This window comes from Lactuca sativa, chromosome 6 (assembly GCF_002870075.4).
Source record: "Lactuca sativa cultivar Salinas chromosome 6, Lsat_Salinas_v11, whole genome shotgun sequence".
Classification (NCBI taxonomy): domain Eukaryota; kingdom Viridiplantae; phylum Streptophyta; class Magnoliopsida; order Asterales; family Asteraceae; genus Lactuca; species Lactuca sativa.
The window spans coordinates 127,262,099-127,272,408 of NC_056628.2; the positions used below are offsets into that span (position 1 = coordinate 127,262,099).

The 10,310-nt window shown below is 34.4% G+C and overlaps 1 non-coding gene across 1 annotated transcript; it reads right to left on the bottom strand.

Annotated features, from left to right (window-relative positions):
* Window positions 1-7,887: 7,887 nt before the first annotated feature.
* Window positions 7,888-7,994, bottom strand: LOC111880489 (small nucleolar RNA R71). Its single transcript, XR_002846496.1, has one exon. It is a non-coding gene; the product is annotated as a small nucleolar RNA R71 (small nucleolar RNA).
* Window positions 7,995-10,310: the final 2,316 nt, after the last annotated feature.

Consider the following 10,310-nt stretch of genomic DNA (forward strand, 5'->3'; position numbering starts at 1 on the left):
CCTTTAATTGTTCCTTATCTCTTTAAGGTTCAGTATAACTCTCCGATGAATCTACTTATACATAGTGAGCCTTATATTTCACAAGGAAACTATTTTTCACATACAGTATCTTTACGTACATTAATATCACTACATGATATATTTCTACAAGTCTATTGACTGAGATAAAATACTTGATTCTCTTATTTCACACATGGATTCTCATTTTGTTTATTATAATCTAATGATATTCTTCACACACGATCATGATCGGAAAAAATATGCACGCCTATCTAGGCACATCACTTAAACGTGACATTTCTTATGACTAATAATATACTTTGTATCCATTGGTAGCTTGGAATTTCATTCCTTCCCATTTTTTCCGTCATGTCCACACCAGTATGATCGTGACGTTCTTGCTATATGATCGTGACGTTCTTGCTAAGCATTATCCCAAGTGTCTATTATGAAACGTATTGCATCATTCTTTATCTACTTTCATCCTCTTGAATACGTTTCTCCTCTATAGGACTTGTTGTTGATAACATCGCCGCTATTGCATTAAAAATTATAAGGGCTTGTCCTAAAATATGTTAATATTCTAAGAGTAAGCCTTTCCCATAGCAATAAACTTTTCCCTCCTCTGTAAGCCATGCATGGCCAAATGAACCCAACATGTTTATGAATTTATCAGTATACTCATGGATCAGCGTATCATTTTTATTTAGCACCGGGAACTTTTCCAAATTCTTCTCTGAAGATCATACCTTTCTACGGTGTAAATCATATATACGCATCATTCTTTCCAATTTTCTATAAACGACCATACTAAAAATCTTAACTCATACACTAAACAATCTACTCGATTGTTAGCAACAAGCTTTTATTACAAAGCACTTAATTTTGTGGTAGTAACTCTTGTCATAAATCATGATTTCAACATTTTTAAGCATGAAAGCATAACTCTTATGATGTTATAAGAATATATTTCCTAAACATGCAAGACATCAATGTGGGAATACAAGCTTACAAACAATTCAAATATTTCATAAGGGATAATGTACCCTAATTCTCATAGTTTAAGCCAACAAAGGATAATCCCACCTAATTCGCTCAGACTATAATTTATTTATCAAAGTTACAATTTATCATACTTTTCAGATACTACAATTTATCATGGTTGTACAAATCTTGTGATAATTAAATCAAAGTAAAATACGGTTTTACAACAAAAAAAAACATTAATTTATTTATCAAAGTTACAATTATTTGGTGTTAAAACAGTAATTTCAACAACAATAGTAAAAGAGAAAGGAATCATACAACCAGAAGACTTCACTAATGCTTCTATATACCTTCTCTAGCAGTGCATTTGTAAGCTCTTAATTTCATATATGAGTACATAACATAGTTAAACCCACTACGTATGTCATAAGACTTATGAACTACGTTTCTTTTAACCCGATATAAATAATTAAATATATTTTTCATAATCAAATTTGAAACATATTGTAACTTTATAAACTCAAGCAAGTCGTAAGCTTTCAAATACTCACATCTTTTAAGTAATCTGTTTAATAGGAATTTCTACCCTAAAATTGAAATCATATAGATTACTTATGCCCATAGGAATTAACTCCCTCCTGAGTCCTACAAGAGAACAAATAGTCATGTAGTCCTATAGGAAGTCTTACACACTCTGTTGGCAAATTCCAACTTGACACTACTTCGCAATATGAGGTAGTATCACCATTATCTCTTATGGTAACCTTTTCAAACCTATATCACAAAAACTACAAACGTATTCATCTAATCACATTACAAAAACACATCATGAGTAATCAAACTAATGAAATAACAAATAATACATACACTTTCATAATCCAATTGACTAGCGATGCCCCATTTAAAAATCATTTAAATATCATTTAACATATGGCATGATATCCTTCCAAATTATTTCAAATACCAATATTCGCTTTTTTATTAAAGTAATAATATTTGGGACTCGTGTATCAAAATATTTTCAAATATTATACTTGCTCGCTTTCAAATGTTTTCACGTAAAAGATCAGTTTGCTATGTACCCATAAAATCCGCATGTGCTCACCTTGCAAGTTAATTGTGTTGCCTATCACTTATCACCTTGCCATAAACATATTCAATCACAATGTCAATTACCTTAGAACTTGTCTCAATTCCCTAGGTGCTAAATCTGATAACCAATTGTCACCAATCTAACTAGGCCTCATAATACAACTATCAAACGACTTAACCTCGTAGGTTGTTAGCTTATATCATATTTATGACAATACAAAGAATAGTGATTACAAACATTATTAATCAAACTGGGAATTCAACCATGTAATCTCTTCTTTAAAAGATTGTATTCACAATAACATCGTATCATGAACTGTAATAACCACTTGGGTTCTATTTAACCTTACACTTACACTGTGTAAACATGTTTACGTTAGGAACTCATACCCTCTTAATGAATTTAAAATCTTTTGTAAGTAACTTCAAGAAGTATCTTTCCAACTTTTTGAAACTAATAACACACAACTCACTCTCTCTCTCTCTCTCTCTCTCTCTCTCTATATATATATATATATATATATATATATATATATATATATATATATATATATATATATATATATATATATATATATATATATATATATATATATATATATATATATATATATATATATATATATATAGAGTTTATATTAAGCTATATAATTTCGAAAGCATGACGTGTAACTCAATGACGCATCAATTAATGGGTGTGTCGAGTCATTGAGCTACCCGATATATATATATATATATATATATATATATATATATATATATATATATATATATATATATATATATATATACAGCTTAATATTTGGATAGACATAACTATTGGGTTATCAGCAAAACAACAATCTTATGGTGCACATGCAAACCCTAAAGCTTTGGATCTAGGTTTTTCTAACTGTACATGCAATAATCATCTAATGCATATAAAACCTATAACTAGCATACAAAAATAGAAATCAACATAAATAACAAGTAAGAATGTTACCTTTCAATTGAAGCTTGATAACCTTGAGCTTTTGAGAACCTAGCATCTCAAATGCGACGCCTCTAATAGATCACAAATACCAAAGAAATTGGAGAATATTAGAGAGAGAGGGGAATGCTATTTTTGGCTCTTGGAATCCTTCTAGGGTTGTGGCTGCCGAAATTGTGAATCCAATGGGGTCCTTATATAGGTGAGGAATTAGGGTTTCAGTCAAAGACCTAATCTGGTTGCTTAGGCTCTAAACAGCCCATAGGAATCTTCCAAAACCCTAGCCTTGGACGAATTCTTATGGGTTATCCATAAGATTTCGTCAACCCCTACCTTTAGTGATCCTCAACCCATTTTACAATTATCTGATAATTACAATAGCAGTCCCCTTAATTCAATTAACCTCTTTTAACCACAAAATTAATTATAAATTAATTTTTAACCAATTTTAATTAAACAATATGATTTCTATTTTAATATATTATTCATATAACATATTAATAAATTACATTTATTCTATTTCTCCATTATTCATCCGGTCAAGTTGCTTTGGTGAAGGCAACCCAAAAGGACCATGCTACAACCGGGTCAAGTACAAACCAAATATAGTTATGGGCTTAGACACCTAATCCAACAGTCTCTCACTTGGATAAGTCTAACAACTATAAATGCAATCTCAAAAGCCGCTCTCGAACTCTGACATGTCCTTTAAATAAGGGATCGTATAGTCCTCCGTTCTCAAGATATCGTGTGGACAATTACATGGAACATAGTCATACTTATTGTCCAGCAGTTTTTTTCTCGATCTCTGATTTCTCTGACATAGAACTTAATTGAACACATTAATTCAGACCTGATCGGGCTTGGCACATAAGTCAAAACAAAATCATCGAGGGGCCCAAGATATCGCTTTTAGCCTTATAGGATAAAAGGAACAAATAAACTACGACTAATATGCGTGTACTATTTACTCAGTAAATCGTACACAATAATATGTTTTATAACATCAATTTACTGATGCGTTTACGCATTATCAATGCACAACCAATTCGTAAAGAACAACTCATATATCTAGGTTTAAAGACTATATGATATTATCATCTCTCAATCACTCATGATTAAATTCCATGAAGTGATTCATGTGAGCGTGGGTTTAATGCAATACACAAATCATATTTCATAAGCACTCATGAACGTTGCAGCAAACTTTTGCTATGTCTAAACGCTTAGACAATCTACAAGTCAATTCATGACAGTCATCTTTCATACTTACTTCTAATGTATGATCGAGTTTGGATAGTTTAAAAAATCTTATTATTTAGGATGTCAAAACATGCAAAATGAAACAATAGTAAATAATCAACACAAGACAGTAACATTACTTAAAAATAAAAAACCTTTATTTAATCATCAAAATGTCAATTACAATTTAGCTATTACAAGTTTCTAAAGGGTATCTAATCAATAAACTAATATCGTCCTTCACCTAATGCTCCTAGCATGATGCAAGTGCTTAACCCTACTCAGCCCTTCGTAAGGGGATCTATTGGGTTCTCCTCTGATGATACCTTCTTTACTACGAGGAGTCCCTCTTCTACCCGATGTCTAATGAAATGATATTTTCTATCGATATGCCTGGATCTGCCATGATCCCTCGATTCCTTGGTTAAGGCAACCGCACCTTCGTTATCGTAGAAAATATCCATAGGCTCCTTTATGGCTGGTACAACTCCAAGGTCTCCGATGAAGTTCTATGACCATATTGCCTCCTTTGACGCTTCGCTCGCTGCTATGTACTCTGATTCGCACGTTCAATCTGCTACGGTCTACTGTTTAGAACTTTTCCAAGTCACTGCTTCTCCATTCAGGGTAAAGACCCAACCCAATTGAGAGTAGAAGTTGTCTCGGTTGGTCTAAAAACTAGCATCACTATAACCTCGCACCCTTAAGTCAATACTCTTACCGAGGATAACAAATCATTCCTTAGTCCTCCGAAGGTAATTAAGAATATTCTTTACTGCGGTCCAATGTGCTCTGCCAGGATTCCCTTGATATCTGCTAACCATGCTCAAAGCGAAGGCCACATCATGGCGAGTACACGTCATAGCATACATGATTGAGCCAACTACGGAAGCATAAGGTACCCTGCTCATCTCTGCTATCTCGGCTTCGGTACTTGGGCTTTAAGTCTTACTCAACTTGGTATTGCTTTGGATTGGTAACTCCCCTTTCTTGAAATTCTCCATGATAAAACGTTTTAACACTTTATCCAAGTAAGTACTTTGACTAAGTTCTATTAGTCTTTTACTCATATTTCTCAATATCCTTATCCCAAGAATATAAGCAGCTTCTCTAAGGTCCTTCATAGCGAAACACTTCCCAAGCTAGGACTTAACCTCCTGCAAGGTTGGGACGTCGTTTCCTATAAGCAGTATGTCATCCACACACAATACGAGAAAGCTAACTATACTCCCACTGGCTTTGACATATACAGAGGACTCATCCGCACTTCTTGAGAAACCAAACTCTTTGACTTTATCATTGAAACAATGATTCCATCTGCGAGATGCTTGTTTGAATCCATTGATATTGCCATATTTATACATGTTTTTAGGCAATATTTACTTACATTTTTATACATATTTTGATTATTTGCATTGAATAATGATACTTATAAGTTTAAATAGTACTTTGCAGCCAAATAAAAGGCATTTTGAAGAAAAAGGACTAAAAGCATAAAAGGAGTGAACATTGGAGGATGAAGATTTGAACGAATAAGAATCCATCATAAACACGCTCTCACGACGTGAGTATTGAAGACTCATGACGTGAGTTGGAATATTCTCGAAGAAAAGCTTCGCGTAGAAGAATCCTTGTCAAACAAGGATAACCACTGAATTCACGTCGTGAGACATACTTGTTCACGACATGAGTACAGATAATACACAAACTATATATATGCTTGATCCCTACGACTTTAAGGAGGTGGGCTGACTTAGAAAGGTTTCAGAAGTCGAAAATCACAGAAAAAGAAGGCCTGGAAATTGTTCTTTACACCAAGGAAGAAGAAGAAGTCATAATTCGATAATTAGCTTAGTAATTTTAAATATGCTTTTAAATATGACTTGTGCTAGCTTATTTGTTTGAATGTCTAGCTAAATCTAGTTACTTCTGTTAGCTAGATGAAGCTGGAACTCATGGTTTTAATATATTAGTTTAGACTTTGCTTGTTGGTTATGTCTGGAGTTTGACTGGTATACCTAGCATGCTTGATTTGATAATTAGATTGCTTAAATTTCTTATTATGTGTAGTTAATGACCATTACTCTGCATGAATTGGAACACCTAGTAATTTAATGAACATTAGATTATTAGAGCTAAGATCGAACCAATCTCAGTTAAGGAATTGAATTAATAGATTAGGATGTGCTAGAGAACTCATGTTATGACCATAATATGTGTTTGTTAACCCAATCCTGCATAGCTCCAATATTATTCAACAATTGATTATGTGTTAAATTATGTGTGACCATACATAGATCTACATGAATTAATTGATATTAGTAAATTTAGAACTGAATTGCTAATAATGTTTTAATTGGTAACCAACAAGAGTAGTCATAATTAACTATTAAAGCATTTAGGGAAAGTGGATTCAAACTAACAGAAGTGATTTGTTTATTAATTGAATTTGTGTTAAGAATTAAGTTCATCTAAACTTGCAAAATTAGATAAAAACCAATACTTTGCTAGAAATTTAGGTTAACTTCGTAGTAAGTAAATTAATTAGTTAAAACCGTTCCCTATGATCGACACCCGACTTACCCAAACTATTCTATAATTCGACTAAGTATACTGTCTAGGTGCATTTTAGTTAGTTAAGTTAGTTTGGTTAATAATTTAAAATTAGTAGGTAGTTTTGTGCACATCATGTTTTTAGTGTCGTTGTCGGGGAATGGCTTATTTAATTGTTGATTTATTTATTTTAAATTAATCGATCCTTTTTGTGTGGTAAAACCTGCAAAAAGTTATTATTCAGTTTAGTTTATTTTCTTCCAATACTGAACTCACGGCATGAGCTTTTAGGGCTCACGACGTGAATCCAATCATTTCCAGTTTTTTCTTTGTTTTTCTGTTTTAGTTCTATTTTACTTTTTTATTTTTGTTTATTTTGCAGCAGTTCATGACTAGAGGTTCCAACACACCTTTGGTGCCACCACTTGAAGATCCAAAGTCGACCCTTCACAAGAAGACGGATAAGAACGCAAGAGTGAACCAAACACTGAAGAATTCATCCTTCAAAGATCTCAAATCAGTATTTGGAAAGAATTCAGGAAAGAAAGTGGGAGAATCAAGTGCATCATCAAAGGTTGAAAGCAAAATCTAACCCACACGAATCCGACCCTGAATTCGAACTACATAGAAGTGAACCCGAATACGAGCCAGTAAACAAGATGGAAAACATTGCCGATATGTCCATGGGAGCTTACAAAAAGCGAATTAGAGATGATGCTGGTCTTGGTCTAGTACAACCTGCAGTTCCTACAACCGCCACATTTAAGCTGAAGGCACACATCCTTACTGCACTTAAGGATGTACCATTTTCTAGAACGGATAATGAGGATGCTTACAAGTATTTGGATGAAGTTAATGACAAAGCAGACTATTTCAATGTCCTAAATGTTCCTAGAGAGATAGTCTTGCTGAGGATGCTACCAGTGACTTTTAAAGGAGCTGCAAAAGACTGGCTAAAGGCACTACCACCTGGTGCAATCACTACTTGGGCCCAGATGCACGAGCATTTTTTAGAACAAATCTACCCACTTTCCAAGATAGCTAAAGTCAAGAAGGCAATAGCTAATTTTGAGCAAAATTCGGGTAAGTCACTTTATGAGGCATGGGAGTGCTACAAAGGATTATTAAGAAATTGTCCTCAAAATGACCTTAACATACAAAAAGAAGTCTCAATATTTTATGATGGTGTTAATGTCATGACGAGGCAGCTCCTTGATTCTCAAGGACCACTAACTAAGAAAAATCTGGTGGAAGTCAAGGAGTTGGTTGAAGAATTTGCAAAGCATTCTCGTGAATACCACAATCCAAGGCTGGATGGAGTTAAAGGAAGCAGGGGTGGACAATCTGCAGACATGCCTGCTGTATTAGCCATGCTTGATACTATGGATAGGAGAATGACAATGATAGACCAGACAATACATGCTATTAGAGTTGGGTATGAAACGTGCAATGGTCCAGACTTGACCAAATACTGCCACTTGGACGATAATGGGAACAAAAGAGCTGAAGTTTGATACTCTAGTGGAGATAAATTTGATGAAGACTAGAGAAAACCAAAAAAAGAGTGGCTGCCATATGATGAATACAAGAAGCAAAAGGAAGAAAAATATAGGCAGACAAGCCGAGGCTTCTACCAAAAAGAGCAACCACCAGCTAAGAAGAAAGTTGACATGGAGAACATGCTAGTTCGTTTTATGGAAGCTTTTGAGAAAAGGCATGATGATACTGATGCAGTACTGAAAGATCAAATGAAGATGACGAAAGATCAGCAAGCTATGATGATTGACCAACAAGCCCTATTAAGAAATCATCAGGCATCAATCCATAATCTCGAAGCTCAACTTGGTTAACTAACAACATTGGTGAACGAAATATTATCTTCACAATTCCCCGATAAAAAGACTTAATCCAATGTCATGATGATTGAAACTGAAGAAGAGGCAATTTCTGAGTTCCTAGAAGCATAAGAAGAGGAGCCAAAGCAGTCCGAAACAAAGCCGAAGAATACAAAGCTTGAAAAAAAATTATGTTGAAACACCAGACTCACGATGTGAGCCTTCTATGCTCACGACGTGGGCCCAGTCTGAACAGAAAAATTCAGCAACTATTTCGACTTATTGTCCTCCTTTACCATTTCCATCTCGAGCTGATCTTCATCCACTGGAAAGGGAGCATTTAGAATTTATAAAGCAAGTGAATGGTATTCCAATAAATACTCCTTTTATCAAGTCGTTATCTAAGGTGCCCGAATATGCAAAGTTCATACAAGACTTAATAGATACTCATCAACAATTGAAGAAAAATTACAAGGTGATTCTTAATGAACAAAGTTCAAGAGTTGTATTGGGAGAGTTACCAAAGAAGATGGGAGATCCCGGACGCCTCACTCTTCCTTGTGAATTTGGAAATAATTTGAAGACATATGCTCTAACCGATTCTGGGGCTAGCATAAATTTGATGCCTTTGTTATTTTATGAGAAGCTCAATATTCCGAAATTGAAGGCTACAAGAATGACCATTCACATGGCCAACCGTTCAATGACACAACCCGGGGACATTGTAGAAGACATCTTAGTAAAAATTAGGAAATTTGTTTTTCCAATTGATTTTGTGGTTATGGACATGAAAGAAGTTTTCGATGTTCCAATTATTCTTGGTAGCCCTTTACTAAATACGACTGGTGCATTGGTTGATATTTGTGAGTCTAAGCTCACTTTGAGAGTTGGAGATGAAGAGGAAACTTTTGGAGTAGAAGATGGTTTCCAAGGAAGTGATGTTCAAGGTGAGGTTTTCAATATTTATGAAGAAGATGAACTTGGAGAATTGGAGAAGTTAATGGAAGAAGTGTTGGATTAGTGTCTAAGTCCACAACTATTTTGGTATGTCCTTGACCCGATGGTGCATGGTCCTTTTGGGTTGCCTTCACCAAAGCAACTTGATAGGATGAATTATGGAGAGAAAGGATTAAATATGATTTATTAATATATTATGAGAATAATATATTAAATGAGAAATCATATTGTTTAATTAATATTAGTCAATAATTAATTGGTAATTAGTTTTGTGACTAAAAGAGATTAATTAAACTTAAGGGGCTAGAATTGTAATGATAAGATAATTGTAATTTGGTCCATGGATTGCCTTGTATTAAGGAGTGGACGAATTCTATGGGGAAGCCCATAAGAAATCGTCCAAGGCCTTAAGGAAAGGGATCCATGGGTTGCTTAGGGCTTAAGCATCCAAATTAGGGTTTCCTTGTTAGATAACCCTAATAGCCTCACTATATATAGACCCCTTAAGGACCAAAAACGTGGCTAAGACTTGTTCTAGGGTTTCACACGTTTTTGGGCAGCCTCCATCCTCTCTCCTCTTCATCCTCTTGCTTATGGTGTTTGTGAACCATTAGAGGAGTGACATTTGTGACTCTAAGCTTTCTAAAGTCATTACAAGGAGATTTGGGATTGTT